We start from the raw sequence: 17,430 nt of genomic DNA, 5'->3' as shown, positions 1-17,430 counted from the left end.
GAATTCTTACTGGTTGGTAGGTTATCAAATACTTGTCATGCAATAAAATGCAAATTAATTACTTAAAAAACATACAATGTGATTTTCTGGATTTTTGTTTAAGATTCCATCTCTCACAGTTGAAGTGTACGTATGATAAAAATTACAGACCTCTACATGCTTTGTAAGTAGGAAAACCTGCAAAACCGGCAGTGTATCAAATACTTGTTCTCCCCACTGTACATACGGTTATTGTACACTGGTAACTTTAATGTGTACGTGATCCCTCAATAATCTTAATGAAGTCTAAAGATGTTCTCATAATAAAGGTCTACACATTCCTCAACTCGGCAGACAACAGAGGTTTGAATATTGTTTTGTGAGTAAGAGTTAGAAAATTGACATTCAAACATAACGAGGATACATTTATTTTATTGTAAGTCAATGATTAACCCTGAGCAGTACTGTTGAAATGATGTAAAATGAAAATAAAACGCACACTTTAGAGATAATATTAGGGGGACCCAGCGAGTTAAAGAGTAGGTCCTTCACTGTCAATCCTCAGCTCAACAGCAAAGAGCAAAGCAGAGTGCAGCGCCGAGAACACATGCAGACACGTCAGGGCAACAAACTCAGCAACTAGTTCGTTGCTATAGCAGCACCATTTGCAGTTTTTGAAGCACAGTAATGTACAATAAGAAAGGATGCGACTGTCTCAGCAGCATGCCTTGAACACCTGAACAGCTCATTTGCATATACAACCACTTTTCTAAAGTGAAACAACTTCCCTTAAAAACACCACACATGAAACCGTTTCATACAAGTGATCAGTGTTGTGGTATGCTATACAATGTTAAGACTTGAGGTATGAAAGGCACGAACGAAATTGGCATTCGCTAACCATACAAGGACGCTGCGGAGCTAGGCATTAACGCTGGTTAGAAAAGGTTGATTGACATGAGAAAATACATAATATATTGTCAATAACCACTAACACCATTACCCATGGAGTTAATATAACCGAATAACTTATAAGGGCAATATAAACAGGTCACAGAAGTAGTATTGCTTACCTACAGTACCAGTCAAAAGTGCACACACCTACTCATTCAAGGGTTTCTTTATTTTTACTATTTTTGACATTGTAGAATAATAGTGAAAACATCAAAACTATGAACATATGGAATCATGCAGTTTCCAAAAAAAAGTGTTAAACAAATCTAAATGTATTTTATATTTGAGATTCAAAGTAGCCGCCTTGATGACAGCTTTGCATGCTTGTGTTATTCTCTTAAAATGCTTCATGAGGTAGTCACCTGGAATGTGTTTCAATTAACAGGTGTACCTTGTTAAAAGTTCATTTGTGAAATTTCAATCAGTTGTGTTGTGACAAGGTAGGGGGGTATACAGAAGATGGTCTTTTACCAAATAGGGCCAAGTCCATATTATAGCAAGAGCAGTTTAATTAAGCAAAGAGTAACGACTTTGAATGTTTCTTCGAGTGCAGTCGCAAAAACCATCAAGCGCTATGAATAAACTGGCTGTCATGAGGACCGCCACAGGAAAGGAAGACCCAGAGTAACTTCTGCAGCAGAGGACAAGTTCATTAGAGTAACCAAATTGCAGCCCAGATAAACACTTCAGAGTACAAGTAAGAGACACATCAACTGTTCAGAGGAAACTGCGTGAATGAGGTATTCATGGTCGAATTGATGCAAAGAATCCACAACTAAAGGACACCAATAAGAAGAAGTGACTTGCTTGGGCCAAAAAACAGACATTAGACCAGTGGAAATCTACCCTCTTGTCTGATGTGTCCAAATTTGAGATTTTTGGTTCCAACTGCCGTGTCTTTGTGAGACGCATAGTAGGTGAACGGATGATCTCCGCATGTGTGGTTCCCACCGTGAAGCATGGAGGTGGTGGTGTGTGTTTTGCTGCTGACACGGATATGTTTAGAATTCAAGGACACTTGACTAGCATGGCTACCACAGCATTCTGCAGCGATACGCCATCCCATCTGTCCAACAAGGCCGAAATCCCTGTCATTGGCAAGAGAAAGAGACAAGATAGAGGACACAGGGCGGGGTGCCTCGTAAGGATCAGCCGACGAAGAGTGGGGAATCTGCCTTTACCATCAATATTCATTGAAAACGTACAATCATTGGAAGAGGTACGATCATGAATATCCAACCAACAGGACATCAAAAACATTAAAATCTTACATTTCACCGAATCGTGGCTGAATGACATGGAAAAACATTAAGCTGGCGGGATATACACTGCACCGGTTAGAAGAGCACACTCCGGTAAGACTAGGTGGAGGCGGTCTGTGTATATTTGTAAACAAAAGCTTGTGCACAAAATCTACGGATGTCAACAGATTTTGGGGCGGCAGGGTAGCCTACTGGTTAGAGCGTTGGACTAGCAACCGAAAGGTTGCAAGTTCATATCCCCGAGCTGACAAGGTAGAAATCTGTCATTCTGCCCCTGAACAGGCAGTTCCTAGGCCGTCATTGAAAATAAGAATTTGTTCTTAACTGACTTGCCTGGTTAAAAAAAAATTCAAATTTTTAAATTTTGCTCGCTTGAAATAAAAGTAAGCTGCAGACCACACTATTTGCCAAGAGAGTTCACCTATTTTTTTCGTGGCTGTTTATTTACCACCACAGACAGATGCTGGCACTAAGACCACACTCAGTCAGCTGGATAAAGAAATAAGCAAACCGCTCACCCAGGAGCAGAGCTCCTAGTGGCCGGGGATTTTAATACAGGGAAACTTAAATCAGTTTTACCTCATTTCTATCAGCATGTTAAATGCGCAACAAGATGGATTTTTTTTTAGATCACCTATACTCCATACACAGAGACGCGAACAAAGCTCTCCCTCCATTTGGCAAATCTGACCATAATTCTATCCCCGATTCCTGCTTACAAGCAAAACGTAAAGCGGGAAGCACTCTTGACTAGATTAATAAAAAAAGTGGTCAGATGAAGCAGATGCTAAACACAACTGTTTTGCTTGCACAGACTGGAATAGGTTCCAGGATTCTTCTAAGGCATTGAGAAGTACACCACATTCACTGGCTTAATCAATAAGTGTCAAGGAAGTCATCCCCACAGTACGTACATACCCCAACCAGAAGTCATGGATTAATACAACACTAAGATCGAATCGTACTACACCGGCTCCGACATACCTCGGATATGGCATGGCTTGCAAATTATTACAGACTACAAAGGAAGGCACAGCCAAAAGCTGCCCAGTGACACGAGCCTATCAGACGAGCTAAATCACTTCTATGCTCGCTTTGAGGCAAGCAACACCAAAGCATGCATGAGAGCATCAGCTGTTCCGGATGACTGTCTGATCACACTCTCCATAGCCAAAGTGAGTAAGACCTTTAAACAGGTCAACATTCACAAGGGTGCAGGGCCAGACGTATTACCAGGATGTGTACGCCGAGCATGAGCTAACAAGTGTATTCACTGACATTTTCAACCTCTCCCTGTCCGAGTCAGTAATACCAACATGCTTTAAGCATGCCACCATAGTCCCTGTTCCCAAGAACACCTGCATAAATGACTACAGACCCGTACCACTCACGTCCGTAGCCATGAAGTGCTTTGAAAGGCTGGTCATAGCTCACATCAACACCATTATCCCAGAAACCCTAGACCCACTCCAAGTTGCATACCGCTCAAACAGATCAAGCAATCTCTATTGCACCCTGCCCTTTCCCACCTGGCCTGATCACCGACAAGATAACCTGGAGGGAGGTGCTCAGAGACTTGGCCAGGTGGTGCCAGAATAACAACCTATCCCTCAATGTGATCAAGACAAAGGAGATGATTGTGGACTTCAGGAAAAGGAGGACCTTACACGCCCCCATTCACATCGACGGGTCTGTCGTGGAGCAGGTTGAGTGCTTCAAGTTCCTTGGTGACCACATCACCAACAACCTAGAATGATCCAAACACACCCAGACAGTCGTGAAGGCATGGCATGACAAAACCGATTCCCCCTTAGAAGACTGAAAATATTTTGCATGGGTCCTCAGATCCTCAAAAGGTTCAACAGCTGCACCATCGAGAGCATCCTGACTGGTTCCATCACTGCCTGGTAAGGAAACTGCTCGGCCTCCGACCGCAAGGCACTACAGAGGGTAGTGTGCACAGCCCAGTACGTCACTGGAGCCAAGCTTCCTGCCATCCAGGACCTCTATACCAGGCGGTGTCAGAGGAAGTCCCTAACAATTGTCAAAGACCCCAGCCATAGACTGTTCTCAATGCTACTACATGGCATGCGGTACCAGAGCACGAAGTCTAGGACCAAAAGGCCTCTCAATAGATTTTACCCCCAAGCCATAAAACTGCTGAACAAGTAATCAGGTGTCCTGCCACCCCCGCTTTTACGCTGCCGCTACTCTCTGTGCATAGAGAAAGTCACTTTAACTATACCTACATGTACATATTACCTCAATTAGCCCGATAAACCGATGCACCCGCACATTGACTTTGTACCGGTACCACCTGTATATAGCCTCGCTACTGTAATTTTACTAGTTCTCTCTCTCTCGCCCCCCTTTCTTTACTTATCTAGTCTTTACCTAATACCTATTTTTTATTTAAAAATTGCACTGTTGGTTAGGGCTTGTAAGTAAGCATTTCTCTGTATTCGGCACACATGACAAATCAACTTTGATTTGAATTAATTTTAATTAATTAATTGACTTACAAAAGTGAAAAGCTGAAATGTCTCGAGTCGGTAAGTTTTCAACCCCTTTGTTATGGTAAGCCTAAATAAGTTGAGGAGTAAAAATGTGCTTAACAAGTCACACAATAAGTTGCATGGACTCTTGTGTGTAATAATAATGTTTAACATATTTGTGCCACACAATTATATTTATGCAAGGTCCCTCAATCGAGCAGTGAATTTCAGACAGATTCAACCATAAAGACCAGGGAGGTTTTCCAATGCCTCGCAAATAAGGGGAATAATAATGGCACCTTGGTAGATAAAAAATACATTTAAAAAAAAACACATTGAATTTCCCTTTGAGCATAGTAAAGTCATTAATTACACTTTGGGTGTATTGATACACCATCCAGTCACAAGAAAGATACAGGAATCCTTCTTCACTCAGTTGCCTGACAGGAAGGAAACCGCTCTGGGATTTCACCATGATCCCAATGGTGACTAAGACAGTTAGAGTTTAATGGCTGTGATAGGCGAAAACTGAGGATGACATTGTATACTAACCTAATTGACAGAGTAAAAAGAAGGAACCCTGTGCAGAATAGAACTATCCCTAAACATGCATCCTGTTTGCAACAAGGCACTAAAGTAATAGAACTATTCCTAAACATGCATCCTGTTTGCAACAAGGCACTAAAGTAATAAAACTATTTCTAAACATGCATCCTGTTTGCAACAAGGCACTAAAGTAATACGGCAAAGAAATTAGCTTTTTGTCCTGAACACTAAGTGTTTTGTTTTGGGGCAAATCCAATACAACACATTACAGAGTACCACTCCCCATATTTTCAAGCATAGTGGTGGCTGCATCATGTTATGGGTATGATTGTAATCATTTAGGACTACAGAATTTTACAGGATAAAAAAAAATACATTAGGCAAAATCCTATAGGAAAACATGGTTCAGTCTGCTTTCCAGCAGTCACTGGGAGATTAATTAACCTTTCAGCAGGACAAGAACCTAAAACCCAAGACCAAATCTACAAATCTGGATTTGCTTACCAAGACAACAGTGAATGTTCCTTAGCTGCCGAGTTACAGTTTTGACTTATGTTTGACAAATCTATGGCAAGACCTGAAAATGGTTGTCTAGCAATAAATCAACAACCAAACTACCCTCAAGTATCTGAAATGACATGATCAACTGATTTGATGAAAAGCATACCGTTACTTGCTGTACAACTGGTGGAGCTAAAAATGTGGAATAAATTGGAAATGTGTAGTTATGACTACGCTCTTCAAGAGGGGACGATAATAAAACCAAATAGTTAACATTTATTTAACAATCCCTTGAAAACGGCACGTAGTTGTCAATGGTTTTAGCGGAGCTAGGGGCCTCCTTGCCTCCCAGCAGCCACATGGAACTTTCTGAACCAGTGACATTTTATTAATAACGACCTATAGGAAGATGAAAACGTTGCGTCGGTAATACAGGTCAATTCTTTTGACCTGAGTTGGAAAGAAACGAGCCATTTTCACTGTAGGAACAGTGCAACCATGACAACATCAAATCTACACTCACATTCTTCTCTAGGGCACTTGTAAACAACGGTACAGCGAAGCCTCATCATGACAACAATTATCAGGGAGATTTATTTTGGGACTAGCAAAATAAACTCATGGTCACACAGAACATTACCGATTTAGAGCCCTGGCTACACCAGCAAGACTAGATGAGTGGTTTCTCTGGATAAGAGCGTCTGCTAAATGACTTAAATGTAAATGTAAATGTAAATGTTTCCCTGTTTTACATTGGAAGCATCTCCTGGGGGGTCTTTACCAGTGGATGGCCTTTAGGGTAGAGCAGGAATCAGAACCAGCGGGTCCACACAGACAGGCCAGATCTTTCCCACAGCCCCTCTGTCTACATGCACAGAGCAGAAAGAGATGGTAGAGCAGAACATTAAAGCATACTTATGTAGCTCTCCTTCGCTCTTTTCTACTTTCTTTTTTTACACCCTCAACCCAAATAAACAAATTAAAAAAATATATATTTTCTCCTCAAACTATTTAATAATTTCCCTATTTAATTTCACTCTTTCAAGCTCTGGTGAAACTGATAAAATAGGAGAGATGAAAGTGTAAAAGCCGCAACCAAATACCATTACAAAATGCAATCTTATGGACTGCTGCTATATTGATTACCTAAAAAGTTCCATTTGGAACTAAAAAGTTCCAACAACAATGCTACATTATGGTTCACTGTAGGGCACCATTGTAGTAGTCTAGAACTTGAACTGCCCATGTCAACCTACCTGCTCTCATGCAGGTGTGGACTTGGGCAGGAGACAGAGACATTGCAAATTCAGCTGCAGTGTGGTGTCTGGGCTGATGGACAGACACACCCGTGCCAGTGTTTACCCTCCCAGAATGGCCCTGCAGTGATTATAATTAAGCAGCTCTTATTCGCAGACATAATCAAAACAGGGCCCAGCAGGGTTAATCTTCCATACAGCAGGGACTAGGAGATGGTTCCCTGCTGATTTGATCTAGTGGTTTGGGCATTGTCTCAGGTGGCAACCAGACATAAAACACCACAGGAAACATTTGCATTTTAATTTTCCGTTGTAAAACATTTTGCTTCAGCGAGCCCTAAATGAATACAACACTAAGCACAGATGTTGACTGTGCTGCATGGTGGGGGACTAAAAGATGTGCTGCTGAGATTTTAATCCACTGACTAGCAGGTCATGGGGGATGGAATTAAGATCAATCCAGGCCACTGCCTGAAGTTGTCAGCTGCAGAGATCATCTTGGGTAAAGTCCTCAGGAAAAGGTGTTCGGGCACAGTGACTGACTGCACTAACACCGCTGATTGTTTCCTGGTTGTAGCCAGTGTCATCCTCAGATTGGGGTGGAGGGGATCAGCCAGGGAATTTAGTGTTTCCCCCCCCAAAAAAATGATTTGTTCCTTCTCTTGATGCAGAGGGATTTCGGTGTAATTGCTCTATGTTTATGCATAGTGTCCCTGAGTTGCACTGTGGGGTGGGTTGGAAGGGGGGCAAGGGAGGCAGATTAATGGTCAACATGTCAGTGGAACAGGCCCACTATTATTCTGTTACACATCACCACCTAAGATCCCTGCACTGAGGGGAATAATGAATAATGCCATGAAATCTTGTTTAAAAACAATTTATGGCACAGACGTCATCTTGTGTCTGACTGCGAAGAGATGACTGAAAGCAAGCCCTGGCATCGCATTTGAGTACATGCCATCACTATATCAGAGGGCTATGGAAATAAGAATAACACTGGACAAAATAAACAAAAAGTACACTTTATATGGTAGGAAAGAGCCAGCAATTCACTTTTAGGCTGAAGTTAATTTTCATTTCTGACATACTGATTTTAATCTGGTGTTTTTTTATTAACTGGAGGGAATTTGTCATATAAAACACCAAATTATTTTGAAAACATAAGACTACAACACAGTACTTCATTATTCCTTAGCTAGTAACCCCCATATTTCCTATCCTTCATAAACTTCTATATTTAACCCAAGACAGCTAACAATCTAAAAAGCCTTAACACAGTCCTGGGGCTATGCTGTGTGTGCTGGGGCTGGCCAGACAAAGACCTAGAGAGTTATTCCCTTTCGCAGGAGGGAGAGGAGACCAGTGCCAAGGGTTTATTGAAGGAGCATACCAAGCCAGTAGGACAGGGGGAAGAAGCACAGCTCTGCCCCCCCAGCCAAGCAGGTGTCAGCCAGGAGCATAAAGAGGCATTCACTCTGGACCTGGCCTCCCTCTCGCACTACACAGGCAGTCACATCACAGCCACCTTTGCCCACAGCACTGACGGAGTGTAATCTCCCCAGTAGGACACTGTACTTTGATCAATCAAACTACAGGGACAGCAGAATGTGGTGTTACTGTACTTTATTTATTCATCCAAAAGTGCATGCAAGTTGAGGCAATTTAATAAAATCGACATGATTTTGCTCCTAGGTCAGACATGTACAATATTATTGGAGTAGTTGACCAGCTAGATAGACACTGGCTCATAGTAATAGGTTGCTTTTCTTTGTATCATTTTCAAGGATGAACCTCTTTACGCGAGGTCCGCCTTATAACCGCCAAGGGATAAAGCACTTGCTTGATGCAGGATTCATTCCAAATCCAATCGTATTTGTAACATGCGCCAAATACAACAAGTGTAGGCCTTACCGTGAAATGCTTACTTACAAGCCCTAAACCAACAATGCAGTTCAAGAAATAGAGTTGAGAAAATGTTTACTAAAATTAAATATCAAGAAAGTAACATAACAAGGAGGCTATATACAGGGGTACCAGTACCGAGTCAATGTGCTGCACAAATCACTTCCATTACACATTCTATGAAGCCTCTCAAAAATAGTTGTTTGGCACTACCATTTTCCCAGGAATGGACTTAAGCAATAGCTACAGAAACATACAAAATGATAGAGTTAGATTCACGTCAGTGTAGGATTCATACAGGCTATTCAGCACAGTATCCACCACCAGACTTAACGCTATAGGAGAAAGTAAGCTAAATAAATGGAGTGATTATACAAAACAAAATGTAGCATAAGATGCAATGCTTGTGATCCTATAAGAACAACAGCTTACATTTGAACCCCACCGCAGAAGCGTCAGGTATCTTCCCAATTAAGTAGCATAGTTGTGTTTGGGGGGGTAACTTGAAAAGAACTAGGGCCCATCACTCACAGCCCACACTCTCCCAATGCATTGTGGAAAAGTGAGAAAAATAATCTGCTATATTTAAAGCCAAAACTAGTGTAAATAACATCCTGGTATTTAAACCATATTCAATTTTCTAAATATTGCATACTATTAAACATTCTATTTTCGCATACTGAGAATGCATCGTTGCGTTGTTTCCCGCTATTCATTACTAATTGATCAGCTGACCACAAGGGTGTGTTCTCAGCCCTCCACTGTACTCCCTGTTCACCCATGACTGCGTGGCCATGCATGCTTCCAACTCAATCATCAAGTTTGCAGACACTACTACAGTGACAGGCCTGATTACCAACAACGACGAGACGGCCTACATGGAGGAGGTGAGGGCCCTCTGAGTGTGGTGTCAGGGAAATAACCATCGCTCAATGTCAACAAAACAAAGGAGATGATCATGGACTACAGGAAACAGAGGGAGCACACTCGCCCATCTACGAGACAGTAGTGGAGAAGGTGTATTGTTCCTTGGCGTACACATTATGGACAAAATGAAATGGTCCACCCACACAGACAGCATGGTGAAGAAGGCGCAACAGCACCTCTTCAACCTCAGAAGGCTGAAGTCATTTGGCTTGTCATCTAAAACACACAAACTTTTACAGATGCACAATCGAGAGCATGCTGTTGGGCTGCATCAATGCCCGGTACGGCAACTGCACCGCAGGGCTCTCCAGAGGGTAGTGCAGTCTGCACAGCACATCACCGGGGGCAAACTACCTGCCCTCCAAGACACCTACAGCACCCAATGTCACAGGAAAGCCCAAAATACAGACACGACAACCACCCGAGCCACTGCCTTTTCACCCCGCTATCATCCAGAAGGCGAGGTCAGTACAGGTGCATTAAAGCTAGGACCGAGAGACTGAAAAACAGCTTCTATCTGAAGGCCATCAGACTGATAAGCAGCCATCACTAACAGAGTGGCTGCCTCCAATATACAGACTCAAATCTCTCGTAACTTTCATAAATGTAATAAATGGATTTAATAAAAAAGGTATCACTAGTCACTTTAAATAAATGCACTTTAATATTTAAATATCCTACATTACTCATCTCATATGGATATACTGCATTTTATACCATCTACTGCATCTTGCCTATGCCGCATGCCATCGCTCATCCATATATTTATATGTACATATTTTATTCATCCATTTATAAGGTGGTTATTGTGAATTTGTTAGATATTACTGCATAGTCGGAACTAGAAGAACAAGCATTTCAATACACTCACATATGCTACCCATGTGCGTGATCAATAAAATTGGATAACTCTGCCACCTTCCCCATTCAACATCCACTGTACTTCAACATAGCTGTCGCCAAGCAGGACACGCGTGGGATGAGATATCGTCGGGTCAGAAATGGCAGCTGAAACCTGACAGATGCCTTGACAGGAGTTTGGCATCGTTTTGTCAAATCTAGCAGACTTAGGATCCATGGTAGCCAAGTGTCCATGATATTGTCACTCACTGCTAGATTATATGGCAAACAACAAAAACAATCATTTTGCTGATGGGTCCTTTTGGATACATTGTTAAATGTAGCACATGCTTCTCTATTAAATAAATAGACGGCACTCGAATTGGAAAGCACTTGAGTAGAACCAATAACATCATCCATTGTTGGCTGCATACGGAGTGCTCTAATCCATGTGTAGCACTTGTGACAGACACATAAAAAAACTATTATTTCCATGCATTTGGAGTAGTGACAATGCACATACAGTGGGTCCGAAATGATTGACAGCCTTGATAAAGATGAGCAATAATGACTGTATAAAATAATTCAAATACTGAGCTACATTCAATGCAAAAACAAAACAAAAAAATTGTTTAATATAGTCAAAAGTTCAGTATTTGGTCCCATTTTCCTAGCACGCAATGACCACATCCAGCTTGTGACTCCAAACATGCTGGATGCATTTGCAGTTCTTCTCGGTTGCGTTTCCGATTAATTGCTTTGTTCCGGCATCCATTTGGTACCTCAAGTCATGAACAATTATTTTAAATATTCACAGAATAGATCAAAGTTCATTAGAGTTGCCGCCACATTCTTTTGTGGGGGTAGGAGAATTAACTAAACGTGAAAAAGTAGATTCTCAGCGCGGGCCTAATATTCTAAAGAGTTGATTTGGGTTGGGCCGGCCTGAGTTTATGCTTTGCGCAACATTGTAACCTGTTGGAGACCAAAGCGTGTGTGTGAGGAACGTGCCCGTATCTCTCACATAACTAGAATGAGATTCACTTTCTATGATCCCTCTCTGCTCTGATAGACATGAGCCTGCAACTCATCTCTCCAGTGTTGCACTTCATTTATTTCCTGATAGAATTATGGCCTCGCGAAGGGTTCTGAAGGAACAGAAGCACCCCTTACGAATTGAAATAAAGCACATTCTGAAAATATTTAGACCCCTTGACTTTTTCCACATTACAGGCTATTCTAAAATATATATATATATATATTTTAAATTACCCACCAATCAATTTACATAATGACAAAGCAAAAACAGGTTTAGACACTTTTGCAAAAGTATTTCAATTAAAAACATTTACATAAGTATTCATACGCTTTACTCAGTACTTTTTTGAAGCACCTTTGGCAGCAATTACACTTGAGTATATCACTACAAGCTTGGCACATCTGTATTTGGGGAGTTTCTCCCACTCTTCTCTGCAGATCCTGTCAAGCAGGATCCTGTCAACTAAGGTTGGATGGGGAGCGTCAATTGCATAGTTATTTTCAGGTCTCTCCAGAGATGTTCGATTGAGTTGAAGTCCAGGCTCTGGCTGGGTCACTCAAGGACATTGAGACTTGTCCCGAAGCCACCCGTGTCATCTTGGCTGTGAACTTCAGGTCGTTGTCCTGTTGGAAGGTAAACCTTTCTCCCAGTCTGAGGTCCTGAGCGCTCTGGATCTCCCTGTACTTTGCTCCGTTCATCTTTCCCTTGATCCTGACTAGTCTCCCAGTCCCTGCAGCTGAAAAACATCCCCACAGCATGATGCTGCCACCACTATGCTTCACCGTAGGGAGGCTTCCTCAATCTTGGTTTCATCAGACCAGAGAATCTTGTTTCTCATGGTCAGAGTCCTTTAGTTACAAGCGGGCTGTCATGTGCCTTTTACTGAGGAGTGGCTTCCGTCTGGCCACTCTACCATAAAGACCTGATTGGTGGAGTGCTGCAGAGATGGGCGTCCTTTTGGAAGGTTCTCCCATCTCCACAGAGGAACTGTAGAGCTCTGTCAGAGTGACCATCAGGTTCTTGGTCACCACCCTGACCAAGGTCCTTCTCCCACCGATTGCGCAGTTTACACAGGCGGCCAGCTCTAGGATGAGTCTCACTGGTTCAAAACTTCATCCATTTAAGAATGATGGACGGCACCATGTTCTTGGGGACCTTCAATGCTGCAGACATTTTTGGGTCCCTTTCCCCAGATCTGTGCCTCGACACAATCCTGTCTCGGAGCTCTACGGACAATTCCGTCGACCTCATGGCTTGGTTTTTGCTCTGACATTCATTGTCAACTGCGGGACCTTACATAGACAGGTGTGTGCCTTTCCAAATAATCTCAAATCAATTGAATTTACCACAGGTGGACTCCAATTAAGTTGTAGAACAATCAAGGATGATCAATGGAAACAAGATGCACATGAGCTCAATTTCAAGTCTCATAGCAAAGGGACTGAATACTAACGGAAATAAAGTATCTTATTTTTAATAAATGTGCTCACATTTCTAAAGGACTGTTTTTAATGGGGTATTGTGTGTAGATTGATGAGGAAATGTGTTATTTAATACATTTTAGAATAAGGGTGTAACATAAAATGTGGGAAAAGGTAAGGAGTCTGAATACTTTCCAAATGCACTATACATTTGCCAAACACCACGAGAAGGCTTATAATTTATCCACAAAGGATCAATAGCTTATTTTTAAAAATAGCCGAGTTGTGGATTGTAGCCCAATAACAAGCAATAGCCTACAGTCGGGAATGGGCAGCCAATCTGTCAATGAAAGAACAGCACTAAGACAAACATGCCTTTCACAATATTTCAAATACAATCGAGGGAAAACAGGTTGTAAAGCAAATGGCTCCTGCTGAAAATAGAACACTATACTGTAGGCTACCAAAATATTTGATAAACCTCAAATATTGTTTTGCAAAAGAGAGAGATAGGCTTTTGGCATGAGCTCATCAGCCATCACCAGCAAGTGAGCATCATTGGGTGAGTCAGTTAAACTGTAAAGCATTTTTTAGGACTATAATTTCATCATAATGTAGCCTTCAATATCTGTTTCCACACATAGGTCATTTTTATTTATCTCAGATTTTCAGTTTCTCAGTGTCAAAGTAGCCTGCCATTTTGATTATTTGTGCGGTATTAAAAAAGATTCAGCCAAAGTCTCAAGTCATGTCAAATTTAGTAAAATTGCATGAAACGCATTTATAAAAAGGCCACATTTTTTCCCGGAACCTAGGCTACAAAAAAAAAAAAAAAAAAAAGTGCCTCTACTTTACTATGACACTAGCAAATGAGATGCCATGTTAAAACACTGTTTGGGGGTATGATCTTAGGCCCTCTAGCATTCTCACTCATTATTCATGATTCAGAATGATCTGTAATCATGGCAGCATCCACGTTAACATAAGTGTTTAGGAAGATTCTATTCTTATTTACAATAAAAAATAAAATGACCACACATTATGTATCATTCATTACTATTGGGCACTAAATCTGAATCAACCAAAACAAACTGCAAATGCATCCACATTTTTTGTAGAGTCACAAGCTTAATGTAGTCATTGTGTGCTAAGAATATATGACAAAATACTAAACTTGCAAATGTTTCATTTATAAAAAATATTTAGGGGTATCAATCATTTGGAAGCCTTTTATCTTGTTAAAAGATAATCTATTTCTCTGAGCAATTGTATTCATATAAAACAATGTCCCCATTTGTTTTAGCATGTAATGTAGCTTAGTATTTTTTTTATTTTATTTTTTATATCATTATTGCTCATCTTTATTAAGGGTGTCAACTTCAGACTCCACTATATATAAAATCTATGAGAATATCCTACATTTTAATACTGAATAAAAAATGCCACTGGAGAGCGACAGCACGACCTTGTGATTGACTGCAAAAGCTATTTATACAACACTGCATGGCCAATAAATGTCTATTCCATCCAACTGAATCGCTTTTCTCTACAGCAGTAACATCAACAGAATTGAACACATCAAATGCCTCTACAGCGATACGCATGCATTTCATTATATTAGGCCTATCAGTGTTCATAAAGAGTGTTCAGGACTCAAGAGGAAAGCCACATAAGAGGGAATCAACCCCCTCACAAATAATTCGGGCAGCAACTCACAAGTGCCCCCTTTTCCATACTGGGTAATTACAAGAGAAGAAATTAGACTCCATGGCCACCCACTCAATAAGAAAAACGAAAGCAGAGGGAAATGATTGACAGTTCCAGCCACAGCAGCAAAAAAAATACATGAAAAAAAAAACACATTAATGTGTTACATCTTGGAAAAACTGAGATCCTAATGCATTTCAAAAATACCATGGCAGGTGTTCTGTGGCAAATATGACGCATCCTGCTGCTCATCTTTCATAAAGTCAATACCAACATCATGCCATAAAATATGTTATTGTTTAAAAAAAAGATTGATTGTGCCTATCAACTTTACATTATTATCCGTCTAATAAAGTCCAAGTTTTCCACCACATGTGTTACTATAAATAAAGTCACTCCACTGTATTTTGCATTGCCAAAGGTTAGCATGAAAACATTATTATTAAGAATTATTGCAAAGATGGTCCAGGTAACTGCCAAACTAAAGTTAACATGAGTAAATACGGGAAACAAAGTATATTGAAAGCAGGTGCTTCCACACAGGTGTGGTTCCTGAATTCATTAACATCCCACGCGTAGGGTCACCTTTAAAAATGCATAGTCGCCCATTATTTTGGCTACCATGGCTAAAGAGAGCTCAGTGATAATTTTTCACAAATTGGCCATTTGAGCTCTGATAAGTGTGTGATTAGTCAAAAGATCAATTAGTGGAAAAAGATCTGAATTCGCAGCGCGTGTAAACGCAGCCAAATGAGCATTGGGGATTTAAAGGTTGTGCGTCTGTCACCAGATCAGCACTTATGGGACATTCTGGAGCAGCGCCCGAGACACCATCAACAAAACAAATAATTACGCAATTTTGTCGTGGTATAATGGTGACCCATCCCGCCAATAGAGTTCCAAACACTAGTAGAATATATGCCAAGGCGCATTGAAGCTGTTCTGGCGACTCGTGGTGGCCCAACGCCCTATTAATTAAGACACTGTTTGCAGTTACCTGTAGGTAGTCTATTGTTGGTGCCACGGGCAGACTGAGGCACTTTTCCACAATAGATGACTTGTGTGTTCTTATATATGCAGAATCAGGAGGCAGTGAACTACATATCCTTTTGTGTAGGTTATATTCATTAAAAACACACGACATGGGTTTGCATGCTTTATGAAACGGAACAGTCATTCAAGGGGCAAAGCTGTGGCTAACGTTACTCTATCGCAATCTATAGATGTCGTTAGGCTACTCAAATCATTTGTTCATCGAATGCATTTGACATTAAATATACATTTTACTAGTCTACAATTGAGTGCCATCAAACAACACCAACTCCGTAAAATCCCCACCACACTGGCACACAAATCCTTCCATGACCATTGCAAAACGTTTGCGTAGTGTGTAGCCTACGACTACGTAGGAATAATAGATTGTTTGTTCGGCTGATAAAATGAAAATACTGCTATCAAATCGACGTTTTCTATTTAACCAAAAATCATTATAGCACATTGATACGCTACATTATAACGGCTCTTACCTTCTCTTCTTCCCTTCCCTTCCACTGGAGTTGAGAGATAACACGCAGGAGCAGGGTAAACTTAGCGATGCAATCACCAGATGGTTCCTCGTGTTGATGAAATCACCTGACACTTCTATTCTTCTTCTTCGTCTTTGAATTGCACCTCAAATAACGTCGACAACACTTAATATACATTTATAACCAATCCGAATAATGATTTCTTCTCTTTTCAATATTATTTGTAGCAAACGTCAGGGCTACAGTTATTCCCGTACGGTGCCCGAGAATAATACTGTGTAGTCAGTGATTTGTTATTTGCTCAATATCTGGAGGGTAAGAGGGAACAAATCAACGTAACCTGTAGTGAAATGTTTCCTTCCTTTAAAAAAAATCTGTCCATTATTTATTTAATAGGAATTAAGGCAAGTTAGTATATTGGTAAATAGCCTTTCCCCCTCTCCGTTTAACAGCCGAAACAAAAAATCAATGTGAAAAGTCGCAAACTTTCAATATCCTAGCGTAGAAAATGAGTTTCGACAACAAATAGTATACCCTACTTAAAAGAGAAAATGATTGCAATAATTGCCTGGCCAAACTGATCTTCCATCAAATAACAAACAGCGTCAGTACAACAAAACTATCAGAACAGACGTCGATTGAATCCCGCCCCTATCTTCGAGGAAATGTTTATTTTGATTGGGTGAACGTACTTAGTATCTCCAACGTGGTTGGTTTAAAATCCGTCTATCTTTGTAATGTCAGCGGTAAATTCAAATATGCGGCCATTTATACTAATCTTCCTACTTTGACCAAATTAACTCACATGAACATGATAAAATGTGTACGTATGAAGGTAGACCTTGGCTACCATAGACATTCGATGTTGTAGGCTATATTAAGTAAACACACCACATGGAACAAAGTAGAGTTCGCCAGAGGCTTGGATGGATGGTTTAGGCCTATGCTCAGCTCCTCATGGGGGATGGTCCTATGACAGCATGACAATAAATTGACCACCATAGTCCCTGTGCCCAAGAACACTAAGGTAACCTGCCTAGATGACTATAGACCAATAGCGCTCACATATGTAGCC

General features: G+C 40.9%; 1 protein-coding gene across 9 annotated transcripts in view; it reads right to left on the bottom strand.

Moving 5' to 3' along the window:
• The window catches only part of LOC118394083 (splicing regulator ARVCF), a 258,146-nt gene extending 241,181 nt beyond the window's left edge, over nt 1-16,965 (bottom strand). For 5 of the 9 annotated variants that reach the window (XM_052461723.1, XM_052461727.1, XM_052461725.1 and 2 more), the window contains exon 1: nt 16,356-16,964. The gene's annotated coding sequence lies outside the window, so the exon portion shown is untranslated. Of the gene's footprint in view, nt 1-16,355 lie in introns of all 9 variants that reach the window. The other 4 variants (XM_052461724.1, XM_052461722.1, XM_052461728.1 and 1 more) reach the window with 2 other exon arrangements.
• Nucleotides 16,966-17,430: the final 465 nt, after the last annotated feature.

The sequence above is a fragment of the Oncorhynchus keta genome, chromosome 14 (assembly GCF_023373465.1).
Source record: "Oncorhynchus keta strain PuntledgeMale-10-30-2019 chromosome 14, Oket_V2, whole genome shotgun sequence".
In the NCBI taxonomy this organism is placed as follows: domain Eukaryota; kingdom Metazoa; phylum Chordata; class Actinopteri; order Salmoniformes; family Salmonidae; genus Oncorhynchus; species Oncorhynchus keta.
This window is presented reverse-complemented; position numbering and strand designations above follow the sequence as displayed.